Source organism: Coptis chinensis, chromosome 7, assembly GCF_015680905.1.
Source record: "Coptis chinensis isolate HL-2020 chromosome 7, ASM1568090v1, whole genome shotgun sequence".
NCBI lineage: Eukaryota > Viridiplantae > Streptophyta > Magnoliopsida > Ranunculales > Ranunculaceae > Coptis > Coptis chinensis.
This window is the reverse complement of record NC_141462.1, coordinates 16,331,893-16,343,529: the sequence shown is the minus strand read 5'-3', so window position 1 is coordinate 16,343,529 and position 11,637 is coordinate 16,331,893. Positions and strand designations below refer to the sequence as shown.

Sequence of the window (11,637 nt, the reverse complement as noted above, 5' to 3'; positions counted from 1 at the left end):
TCAACGAATCCAATCTAAATGTAAACCCAACTAACTCTCGGGTTTAACAAACCATGGGCAACAAATAAAAATCAATAAATACAATAGAAATAACCTCTCACAAATAATACTTTGCCACTCTTACTTTGTCACTACTTTAAAGTTTTCCTGTGGCTAAACAAAGTTATACATAAACCATATGACCCTATTGCACAAACCATGTCAAATCCTCAATTAAAAGTAAATGAGTAACCACCAACATTAGAGAAATATAAAATCAAATAAGCACACAACAATTCTACCAATTTTGACAAATAATAATAATAATAATAAACTATTTCTACGACAACCCAACAACCAAATCCTACTATACTAGGAAACAACTAGTATAATAACGATAAGCTTCATCAAGTCATTCGTTTCGATAACCATTGTCATTATTATTGATATTTTTCCAAACGGACAAATGATAAAATAAATTCAGATCATTCTATATCGCATTCGCAAGAACCCAAGAACCAAATCTACATATTTTTGAGTTCAATAAACATCTCATAAACTCAATTTAGAAAGCAAACATCAAATTATACTCAAAACTAAAAACCCCCGAATTGTAGGATTTTGAAATCACCACAAATCATTAGTAAAAATAAGAACGAATCACTCACCTCTACAAGGATCGAAACTCAAAACCCAATTTATTCCCTGTGATTCCCCTCCAAAACCCAAGAGAGAGAGAGAGCGACTGACCCGAGAAAGAGTGGGAGAAAAGAGACCCAGTGCGAGAGAGGAGGCCGAGCGTATTCCCCCCTTTCTCCTTTTCTTTTATTTTATTTTTGTTCTTCAATGTTATTGGGCCTTCTCCAGCCCAACTCACCCAAGGCCCAAAATATGGGATTTTACAGTATGCCAATTAATTGTATCAACATGATGTATGATATAATACCTATGTTCTAGATGATTCTAGAATACTATTATTAGGAGTTAAGTCATTTCTTAATTTGTGTTGAATTAGAATTAGAAATAGTTTCTATATTGCATTGCTTAGAGTCCAAGAAACCATATCTATAAATATGACTTCCAGTATTTTGTGAACCAACCAATTATGATTATTATGATTTGATTATTATTATTCAAGAATCTCTCAATTGAGTTATCTTTGTTATTGTCTATCTTTCTACTCTAAACTAACCTTCATATTCTTCTTACTTATTGTTCTTGATGTTCATTTAAATCTCTTATCTTTCTTCTTCATGCTTCTTGATCTTCTAATAGAGATTTCCATTCTCTTTCTTCTAAATCTCTACCTTGTTCTACATTACTATACAAATTAGTAGTATCCTTATGAACTTAATTAAACAATGATTTCTGAAAACCACAAAAATATATTATTAGTATATGTAGTTCATTCCTTTTATTGATCTACACAAACCTACACATATTAATATAACATCTCATCAGGAATTAGTTTTTAGGAGCTTCCAACATTACCACCACCCCCCATTAAACATGGGGTAAAAACTAAACTTTGTATGTACTACTACAAGAATTCAAACTTCAATTCAATGAATAGTGACCATCTTAATTAGTTAATTTGGATCAAAATCCAAAAAAGCTAAATTGAATAATAATGGTTAATTGTTAGCTAATTGTTGATTAAGCTGTGTTGATACACATAAGATAAAAACAAAATATGATTATTGGGGATTTAATTAAACCATGATGTTTTTTTTTTAAGGCAAATAATTAAAATTAGAAAGTAGGCTCATGCATACGCACTTGCTTTTTTGAAAACTTACTCAACAATCACAACTATACATATATAAATTTTCTAACAAATTGTGGTTCCTGTTTTCGTTGCTAACCCATATTAATTTTTCAGCAAATTGTTTTAATTAAATTTTAAAAACCCATTTTTTAATTGGGAGAGGGATCCCATTCTAATAGTTGACTTAATTTAGAAGTATGATTAGGGGAAGAATTCCCGTTTTAATAGGAGATGACATGGAATTTTAATAAAGCTTAAAAAATACCCTTTATGGGAGCTTTAATATTAAGATTGGCTTGTAGGCCCGTGCATACGCACTGACTCTTTCGAAAACTTGCTCAAGAACATATACAAATTTCGTGACAAAATCATTTTAATTGCCCTTTAAAAATCCATTTTTAATTAGAAAAAGATCCCATTGTAATAGTTGTCCTAATTTAGAATTGTGATTCTCATTTTAGTAGGAAAAGGATTCCTACTTTAAATTTAGTTTAGAATTTTCTTTTTCAACAGGGAAATGAATTCCCGTTTTAATAGGCAATGACGGGGAATTTTAAAAAATCGTATGCTTTAGTTGAATTTATTAACAAACGTTTTAATTGGGGAAAAAGATTCTTGTTTTAGTTGCTAACCCATTTTAATTTCTTAACAAATTATTTTAATTAAGTTTTAAAAACCCTAAGCTATTTTTTTAATTGGTGGAGGGATCCCGTTTTAATTTAGAAATGTAATTCCCGTTTTTAATATAATAGGAGAAAGCCCATGCATACACACCGGTTTTTTGGAAAATTTGCTCAATGGTATATATATATATATCGGGAGGGATAGAGCCACAGGTACTGTAGCCACATTATAGGCACAACAAATTCCGGCCTTTTATCTATTCCAATCCAACGGATGTGACATAAAGTCCTTTTCTCCAGCAATCTCCAGTTTTAAGTGAGGAAATAAAGGAGGGTATTTTTGGAATAAAAGTTTGTCCGAAACAAAAAAAGAAAACATTTTCTCCCAAAAATGTGATCGATCTCTCTTCCAAACATAATCTTCTTCACTCAACCACTGACTCTCTCTCCAAAATCAGTATACACCACCCTCTCTCCACCATTCCAACTCCCTCTATCTCGCTCAAGGGTAAGCGCCGCAACTCTCTCTCTGAATTTCAATTTCACTTTCAATTTGGTGAACTGTGATTTCAATTTAAATTCCAGATTTGGGGATTTCCTTCCTCTTTTTCTTCGTTCGAATCAAGGTGAGAAATTCTTGGTTTGATTGTTTTTTTTCATATATGATGGTATCAAGGATCAATTTGGAAATTGCAATCTGGAATTTGATATATAAAGCTCTTGTTTAGGTGTCAAGGATATGATGGTGTGAACGACTTAGATTGATCGAGAAGTTCAAGCTTCCAAAGAAACAGGATAGAAATCCAATCATTTTTTTAATTTTTTATTTTTTTTGAATATATATTGGTTTTGAAAAAACTAGAGTTTTGGAACTTGTCATTATATATGTATAGAAGTATATGGTTGAATATTTGTTGCTTTGGATGATGACACAAAGGTTATTTAAAGGAACATGAAGAGGGTTGGTATGTGTCTGATTAAAGTTTTGGTGCTTGAGTCTATGTATATACCCTTCTTTTGTATGGTGGCTTGTGGCGGGAGAACTTGCTATTGGACTTATCATACATTAGAGTGCTTTGTTATATCATGCTACCATGAATATAATTCTTGTGCTTATGGTGTCCTATGATATAAAATATGATTCATTGGTTTTATCTAGGATTAATGAATTTATTTTGTATTGTGTTTAGCTTTCCTAAGTGGGTATTTAGGAGGAAATTTAAAGCAAACTTGAATGCATATTGTTCTTGTTGGTTTGTGGTCTATGATAAATGTCATTTTTCCATGGCAAGGTCATTCGTACATGTAGTAAGAAGTTTCTTATTGGGATGGCCTAGGTTCTAAATAAAGGTGTGGGTCTAGTGATCTTAAAGGTTAGTTATATGTTTGATCTTGTGGATTCTTTTTTCAGCGTTTGCTTTTGTATTATATGGGTGTATGTTATATTTTCAAATGTATGATTGTCACCCCTTATTACAAAATTTTGATGATCCATTTAGTTAGATGCAAGTCTGTGCGCATTTCTTTCTAATTTTGTTATTGTTGTTGTCAAACAAAAACTCGGGTATTCATTGTTTTTATATCTTGTACTTAGTTTACCTCAAATGGGTATGTTTGAGTCAGGTTTGGTAGTGGTTTAGTTGGAACCTTGAGTTTGCATATATATATATATATATATATGTGTTTTCTCTAGTATATATATATATATATATATATATATATATATATATATATGTTTTAATATATATATATATGTTTCTTTACATATTTTTTGTGGGATAATTATGTGTTTTCTCTAGTAATTTATTAATGCATATATGTGATACAATGGATCCATAAGCTCAAAATGGCAGAGCGCAATGGCAGAGCGCTCAAATAATTGAGAGGTTGATGGTTCAAATCCATCGGGATCCAATTCCATTTTGATGGTGCAGAGGTGTACTGCAGGTGGTGGTGTTGGTGGTGGAGGTGTGGTGTGTGCAGTGTGCTTGTGGTGTAGGTGTGTGCCGCTATCGCGGCTCTTGTGTGTCTTTGCCTGGTGATGTGGTGGGCTGTTGGTGTGTGTTGCTAGCGTGTTGGTGGTGTGTGCTGCTGTGTAGTCTTGTGGGTTGTTGTGTGACTGTGTGTGTGTGCAAGTGGTGTGTATTGCAAGCAGCATAGTTTCTGAATTTTTTTCATGCAATCGGTTCAGAGTTCAGAGTATATCATACTATTAGATTATTAATGTCAAATTGATGCTGAACAACAATATAGTGTGGATCATCTTAACTAGATTCTCAATTTCTCAAATACAGCATTTGATTCTAGCAGCAAGTGTTTTCCTTGTCATCCAAAATCTATGTCAATCATTTATGTGTCAATCAGAGAGAGCCATTAATAGTCTTTCTAACAGACTCCCAATAGGCTTGTAAGACTTGCTGGCATTATAGCCCTTACATAGGGTGCATAATATCTGAGGCCAGCCGACAATCTAACACCGAAAATACCAAAGGGTGTAGAATATTTGAGGCCACCGATCTCACTTTTCATTAGAATAACAAGAGTAAATATCACAAGATTACCAAACAATGCTCTAACAGGTTCCCCTTACTTAATAAGTGCTCGGCTGTGTAGAATATAAGTGCTCACATTTTCATTAGAATAACAAGAGTGAAGATCACAAGATTACCAAACTAGTGCTCTGCCATGTTTTATTTATAAGTGCTCTAACATGTGTTGTTAATTGTGTGTTGCTCCAATTATAGCAAACCCGTTTTGAGCTACTAAGAAGAATCTTAGGTTTTGAGCTGCAAATATAATGGAAATCAGTTTTGAGGTGCAAAATACAAGTTCTGACAGGTTAAAACCAATACTCTAGCAATCACAAACTGCCCCATAACACTATAACAGTCACAAAATTGTGTTTGAGCTTCAAAATACAAGTTCTGACAGGTTAAAACCAATACTCTAATAGTCACAAATGCCCCCATAACATCAAATAATCACAAGCTCAAACACAAGATTGTAATGCCTTAACAAACAAGTAAACTAAAAATGATCCCATAACACTAACAGCCACAAAAGATCCAATAACACTCTAGAATAGACAAACACAAGTTCCAACGCTCAACACTCAAATACAAAAAATACAAGCTTCAAACAATTTCAATCATCTTCGTCATCATTTGTGTCCTCGTCTTCGTTCTCCTCCTCGTCGAATACAACACGGTGTGGTCACTGAACAACATTTCTCTGAATAATGAGTGGAATCACCACACCTGTTAAAGAGATTTCTTTCCACCTACAGCCAAACCTACAAACCAACATATACATCAATATCAATTACTCTAAATCAACAAACCATACTCAAAAATAAAAAACCAACAAACACATTTCGAGGATAATTAATTTACAGTACTCAAAATAAAAAAACCAATAAATTACTGTAAATGCAATTTCATTACTGGAAATTTGTATCAAATATAGCTAGTCATATATTTTGTGTTCTAAATTTCATTACAGATCGGATTACTCTTGCCATGTTGGCAACTAAACATTTTGCAAGCACTGAAATCAACGTCAAAGGGTAATCACAAGTTGAAAAAGCAAGAAGCACTCATCTATTTTCATCTCCTCGTGGGCTAGTCACCTGAAATATTGAAGGCAAGGGTTATACCTAGTGTCACAAAACAAAGGGAAAAACATAATTAATGATATGCATCAACTACACAAACGGGGGATTGTGGGAATACAAATCACTCCAACAATTTAAATATGCTGTGGAAACCATGATACAATAATTGATGCCTTGGTTCAAGTAGAATAACATCACTTGATAGAAATTAATTGATTGAAAATAAATAATAAATTCATTAAGTATACAACTACGAAGAACCTAGTCCTTGAGCCTTGTCATCATTGTTATCATCTTGAATGCATGATACTTTAGGCTTCCAACTTCCAAGTCAGAATTATCATTTGTTCCTCAAACCAAAAAGTAACGCTCTTCACAAAGTGTTTGAAACCACTAACACAGTAAATGGATATCCACACAATTAACACTTTGCATCATCTTGGAGACGTGGTTCTTTAGATAGCTTATTTGTCAGTCTATCAAGACGTTGTATACCCCAAAATAATGGAAAAGAAAAAAAAAAAGAGGCCTTGAATCCTTTTAATCGTGAGTATGTATAGATATCATAATTTTCAATTATAGTAAATTTACAAGAGAATGAGTAATTGTCAATTAGAAACAAAACATTGCTATGTTTCCAAACTCTTATAAGAAAAATTCACAAAAAGCGAAGTAAAATTTTGGTCATAATCAAATCAATTACCGTCTATTAAGAGAGAGAGAGAGAGAGGAGCTCGATAATCACCTGATTTTGACCTGGGAAGAGTAGTGGAGTAAGCCTAGTTTTGGAATGGTGGAGAGAGGGTGGTGTATCTTGATTTTGGAGAGATAGTCATATTGAGTGAAAGAAGATTATGTTTGGAAAAAGATCGATCACATTTTTTGGAGAAAATGTTTTCTTTTTTGTTTCGACAAACTTTTATTCCAAAAATACCCTCCTTTATTTCCTCACTTAAAACTGGAGATTGCTGAAGAAAAGGACTTTATGTCACATCCGTTGGATTAGAATAGATAAAGGGCCGGAATTTGTTGTGCCTATAATGTGGCTACAGTACTTGTGGCTATATCCCTCCCCTATATATATATATATATACTAATCATTTTAATTGGGGAAAATGATTCTTGTTTTAGTTATTAACCCATTTTAATTTCTTAACAAATTGTTTTAATTAAGTTTTAAAAACCATATTTTTTTAATTGGAGGAGGGATCTTGTTTTAATTTAGAAGTGTGATTCCCGTGTTTAATAGGAGAAGGATTCCCGTTTTAATTAGAAGTGTTGAATATTTCTTTTTTTCAATAGGGGGAGGAATTCTCATTTTAATAGGAGAATGATTCTCGTTTAATTAGAAGTACTAGAATTTTCCTTTTTTTCAATAGGAGAGAAATTCATGTTTTAATAAGAGATGATGATGTGGAATTTTAATAGAGCTCTAAAAATACCCTTTGTGAGAGCTTTAATATTAAGATATAGACAAGAAAGTAGTCCCGTATACACACCTCCTTTGAAACCTTGCTCAACAATCGTAACTATACATATAGAAATTTTCTAAAAATCGTGATTCATGTTTTTAGGTTGCTAACCATTTTCATTTCATAACAAATTGTTTTAATTAAGTTTTAAAAAAAACTTTTTTAATTGGGAGAAGGATCCCGCTTTAATAGTTGACTTAATTTAGAAGTGTGATTCCCGCTTTTAATAAGAGAAGGATTCACGTTTTAATTAGATATGCTAGATTTTTCCTTTTAATAGGGGAGGAATTCCCATTTTAATAGGAAAATGATTTCCATTTTAATTAGAAGTGCTAGAATATCTTTTCTAATAGTGGAGGTTGGAATTCCCGCTTTAATAGAAAAATGATGTTGAATTTTAATAGAGCTCCATTAAGACTAGAAAATAGGCCCGTGCATCCGCACTAACTCTTTTGAAAACTTGTTAAACAATTATCATAACTATACATATATACATTTTCTAACAAATTGTGATTCCCGCTTTAGTCGTTAACCCGTTGTAATTTCCTAACAAATTGTTTTCATTAAGTTTTAAAAACCCGGGATCTCATTTTAATATTTGACTTAATTTAGAAGTGTGATTCCCATTTTAATAGGAAAAGGATTTCATTTTAATTAGATATGTTATATTTTCCATTTTCAATAGGGGAGGAATTCCCGTTTTAATAGGAAAAAAGATTCCCGTTTTAATTAGAAGTGCTAAAATTTATTTTTTCTAATAAGGGAGGATTCCGGTTTTAATAGGAGAATTATTTCCGTTTTAATTAGAAGTGCTTATAATTTATTTTTTTTAATAAGAGAGGAATTCCCGTTTTAATAGGAGATTATAATGTGAAATTTTAATAAAGCTCGAAAATTACATACCCTTTGTGAGAGCTTTAATATTAACAAGGTTTTAGACCCGGCCATATAGCCAGAATCATTTCTAAAATTCACAGCCCATAAATTTTTGTAAATAATTCAATGACAGATAATTATTAACATAATTTTTTAGAATTGATTTAGGGATTGGAGTTGTATAAAATTTCCTTTAAGTAGATGTTGATTGACTTATTAGAGTTGTGATTGTATTAGGAAACTTCTTAAGATTAAGAGCTTATGTTGTATTATGAAACTTCTTATGATTTAAGAGTGTCCACGTGGCATACCTCTCTCTCAAGAACGCGCCACTTAGAAAATTGTTAGAATATGTCAATATTAGAATATGTAAAATATGGAAAGTCTCACGTTTCTATAAGTGTGGACATCCATATCTAGTAGTTTCTATTTATCAGGTTTTAGTTTAGTATAAGTATGTAACTCTGGGGTAGAGAACACTTTCGAGGAATACAATAACTTTAACCCTATTATTCTAGCCTACTCTCTTTAAAATTCTTCTTTTTCTTGGTTTTTATATTAGAACAATGTTACAACTCTCCTAGCATCACCACTAACATAGAATTCTATATGGTATCGTGAGCATTACGTTCAAATATAAGTTTAGTGGTATGCTAGGAGGGTATCTCCTAAAATTGGTATATAAGAAAAAAAAAAAAAAAAATTTTTTCAGTTTTTAGTATTCAATTAAGTTTCAAGCTTTCTCACAAGCTCGTTTATATATGGAGTTTGATTATAGGATTGTTGGGTGTTGTGATATGGTATGTAAATGGGTAGAGAAGAAGGTCAAATTAGGCCACGTTGAGCTATTTCCTATGTGAGTTATCTTGTTAGTGTTACTAATTTAACTCACTCGAAGAACAAATAGCGAGGTCAAATTGGGCCAAATTCGATCCAGTTCACGGTTTTTGTTACCCTCATCATGTTTGGGGTTATTCTATCCGCGTTTGTTTGTTATCCTCATAATGTTTGAGGTGATTAAATCTTGTTTGTTTGTTATCCTCATCATGTTTGGGGTTATTCTATTTATGCGTTTTTTGTGATCCTTATCATGTTTGGGGTTATCTAGTTCAGCGTTTTTGTGATCCTCATCATGTTTGGGGTTATCCAGTTAAGCATTTTTTGTGATTCTCATCATGTTTGGGGTAATCCAGTTTTGGTTTATCATTTTTTATTCCTTTTATGTTCTTTGTGGTGCTTTCGGTGCTCAATTCAAGTCGGAATAGACAAGCCTTTATATGTTCCAACTCCGCCTTGTATATTCCAACTTGGGGGGAGATTATGGAGATATGAGGATCGAGTAGTAAATAAGGCAAGGAGAATATGGAGACGATATGTGGAAGAGTACTCATGTCTCCATATTCCATCATGTCTTGGCAAATATGGAGACGTTGGTGGAAGAGTACTCATGTTTCCGGTAGTAGTCAAGGAGAATATGGACTCTTCAATATTCAGCTAGTAGCGATCAAGCCTAAACCTGCAGTTTCACTATTCAAGATATATTCAGAGTACCTGTAACAGTATTTTTTGCAAGACTTTAACAATGATATTGATAGTAGACCAAAAATCTCACATCAAATCGGTGTTATTGTTTGCAATTTATGTTATGCAAGACTTCAACAAATGATATTGGTAGTAGCGACCAAAAGCTCACATCAAATCAAGATATTATTGTTTGCCATTGCCTAAATCGACAGTTTCACTTCGAAACGTCTCAAATTTTTGTTCGAAGTTCTTCAACTAAAGGCAGTTCTATCGAAAGGGGGAGTCTGTATTCTTATATTTTCTTTCGGCATTCAAGTTGCAATTTGCAAGTTTGCGGCATTATTTCAGAGGGGAGTGTTAGAATATGTTAAATATGGAAAGTCCCACGTTTCTATAAGTGTGGACATCTATATCTAATAGTTTATATTTATCGGGTTTTAGTTCAAGATAAGTATGTAACTCGGGTAGAGAACACTTTCGAATACAATAACTTTAACCCTATTATTCTAGCCTACTCTCTTTAAAATTCTTCTTCTTCTTGGTTTTCTCTCATTAGAACAATATTACAACTCTCCTAACATCACCACTAATATGGAATTCTACAAAAAGATAGTCCACATAAGATATACTACGCTTTGATATAGAAAGAGGTGATATATAGATTTATTAAATCCAAAATATAGAGTACTCTATTCATTAAATATGTTATTCAAATTCTCTATTTTTGTCCATCCTACCAAGTTTTTTTCATGTTTAATTACACTCTATATTTTCAACCGCACCTAACCATCGGGTATCGAATTTGAGTTTAACTCATTTCAATTAACATTCATATTCATGTATAAGTCAAGTAAGATTTGCACGTGGTGTTCTTTTTAAAATAGGGAGTTTTTGGCTTGATAGAAAGAATATGAATTAGTCTTCACGATCGATCTTGGACAGCACAAAAGATATAAGAACAAGCGCTTTTTTAAGTCGTTGTAGCCATTGGTTATTTGAGTGCATGAGATCTTGAGGCGTGCCACTAACTCCCACTTTGGGGGTACGGTATTTATATAATTTCAAGGTCCAACGGGTGCTTAGGACATTCCAAGTCAAGTGACTCAAACAATAGGTTGATTTGGTCTCAAGCGGCCGTGAGTTTTGGGGTGGGCGGGGGTAAGTCTAAAGACACTGGAAAAATTAGAATAAGTTTGGTGCAAATCAAAAGTGCATTGGGGAGGATTAATTGCATAGTTATGGAGTATACTTTTACTGTGGTTGCATAATTATAGACAATATATCTTCCCTCATTTGTGTCATGGGGTGACAAAGTAATGTGGTTTTGGTTTTGCACAGAAAGGATTATATTGAAGTTCTTGTTTTTTTTTTTTTTAAAAATTCTGAGGGTTAAGGTAGACTCCTAACTACCTATTGAAGACAAAATTTCAAAGAATTACATACTTCCCTAAAAATATGATAATTATTAGAGGGAGAATTTTCACTGCACGACTTTTGAATCCTCACTATAATAGTACTGGGTCTACGCCTTAAAATATGAACAACCGCCACTTTGATATACTGATAGAGTTAACAACATAAAACATCTAATGTCTACCACCCAACAAATATTTATCCCTTAAGACCGGATGATCATTCCTTAAATGTTTACGTTGCATGCATTTTCAAAGTTATAAAAAAAAAAGGACTTGGAAGTTATCTTTCTACAAGTACTAGGTTGAACAAACTAATTTATCCACTAGTCTAGGGTTTGATTAAAAATGGACGACGTTTGAAGGCAAA

General features: G+C 32.7%; 1 long non-coding RNA gene across 1 annotated transcript; it reads left to right on the top strand.

Moving 5' to 3' along the window:
- The first annotated feature begins 2,754 nt into the window (after positions 1–2,754).
- Positions 2,755–3,886, top strand: LOC147486258 (uncharacterized). The gene is made up of 3 exons (XR_015200997.1): positions 2,755–2,996; positions 3,663–3,743; positions 3,870–3,886. It is a non-coding gene; the product is annotated as an uncharacterized LOC147486258 (long non-coding RNA).
- Positions 3,887–11,637: the final 7,751 nt, after the last annotated feature.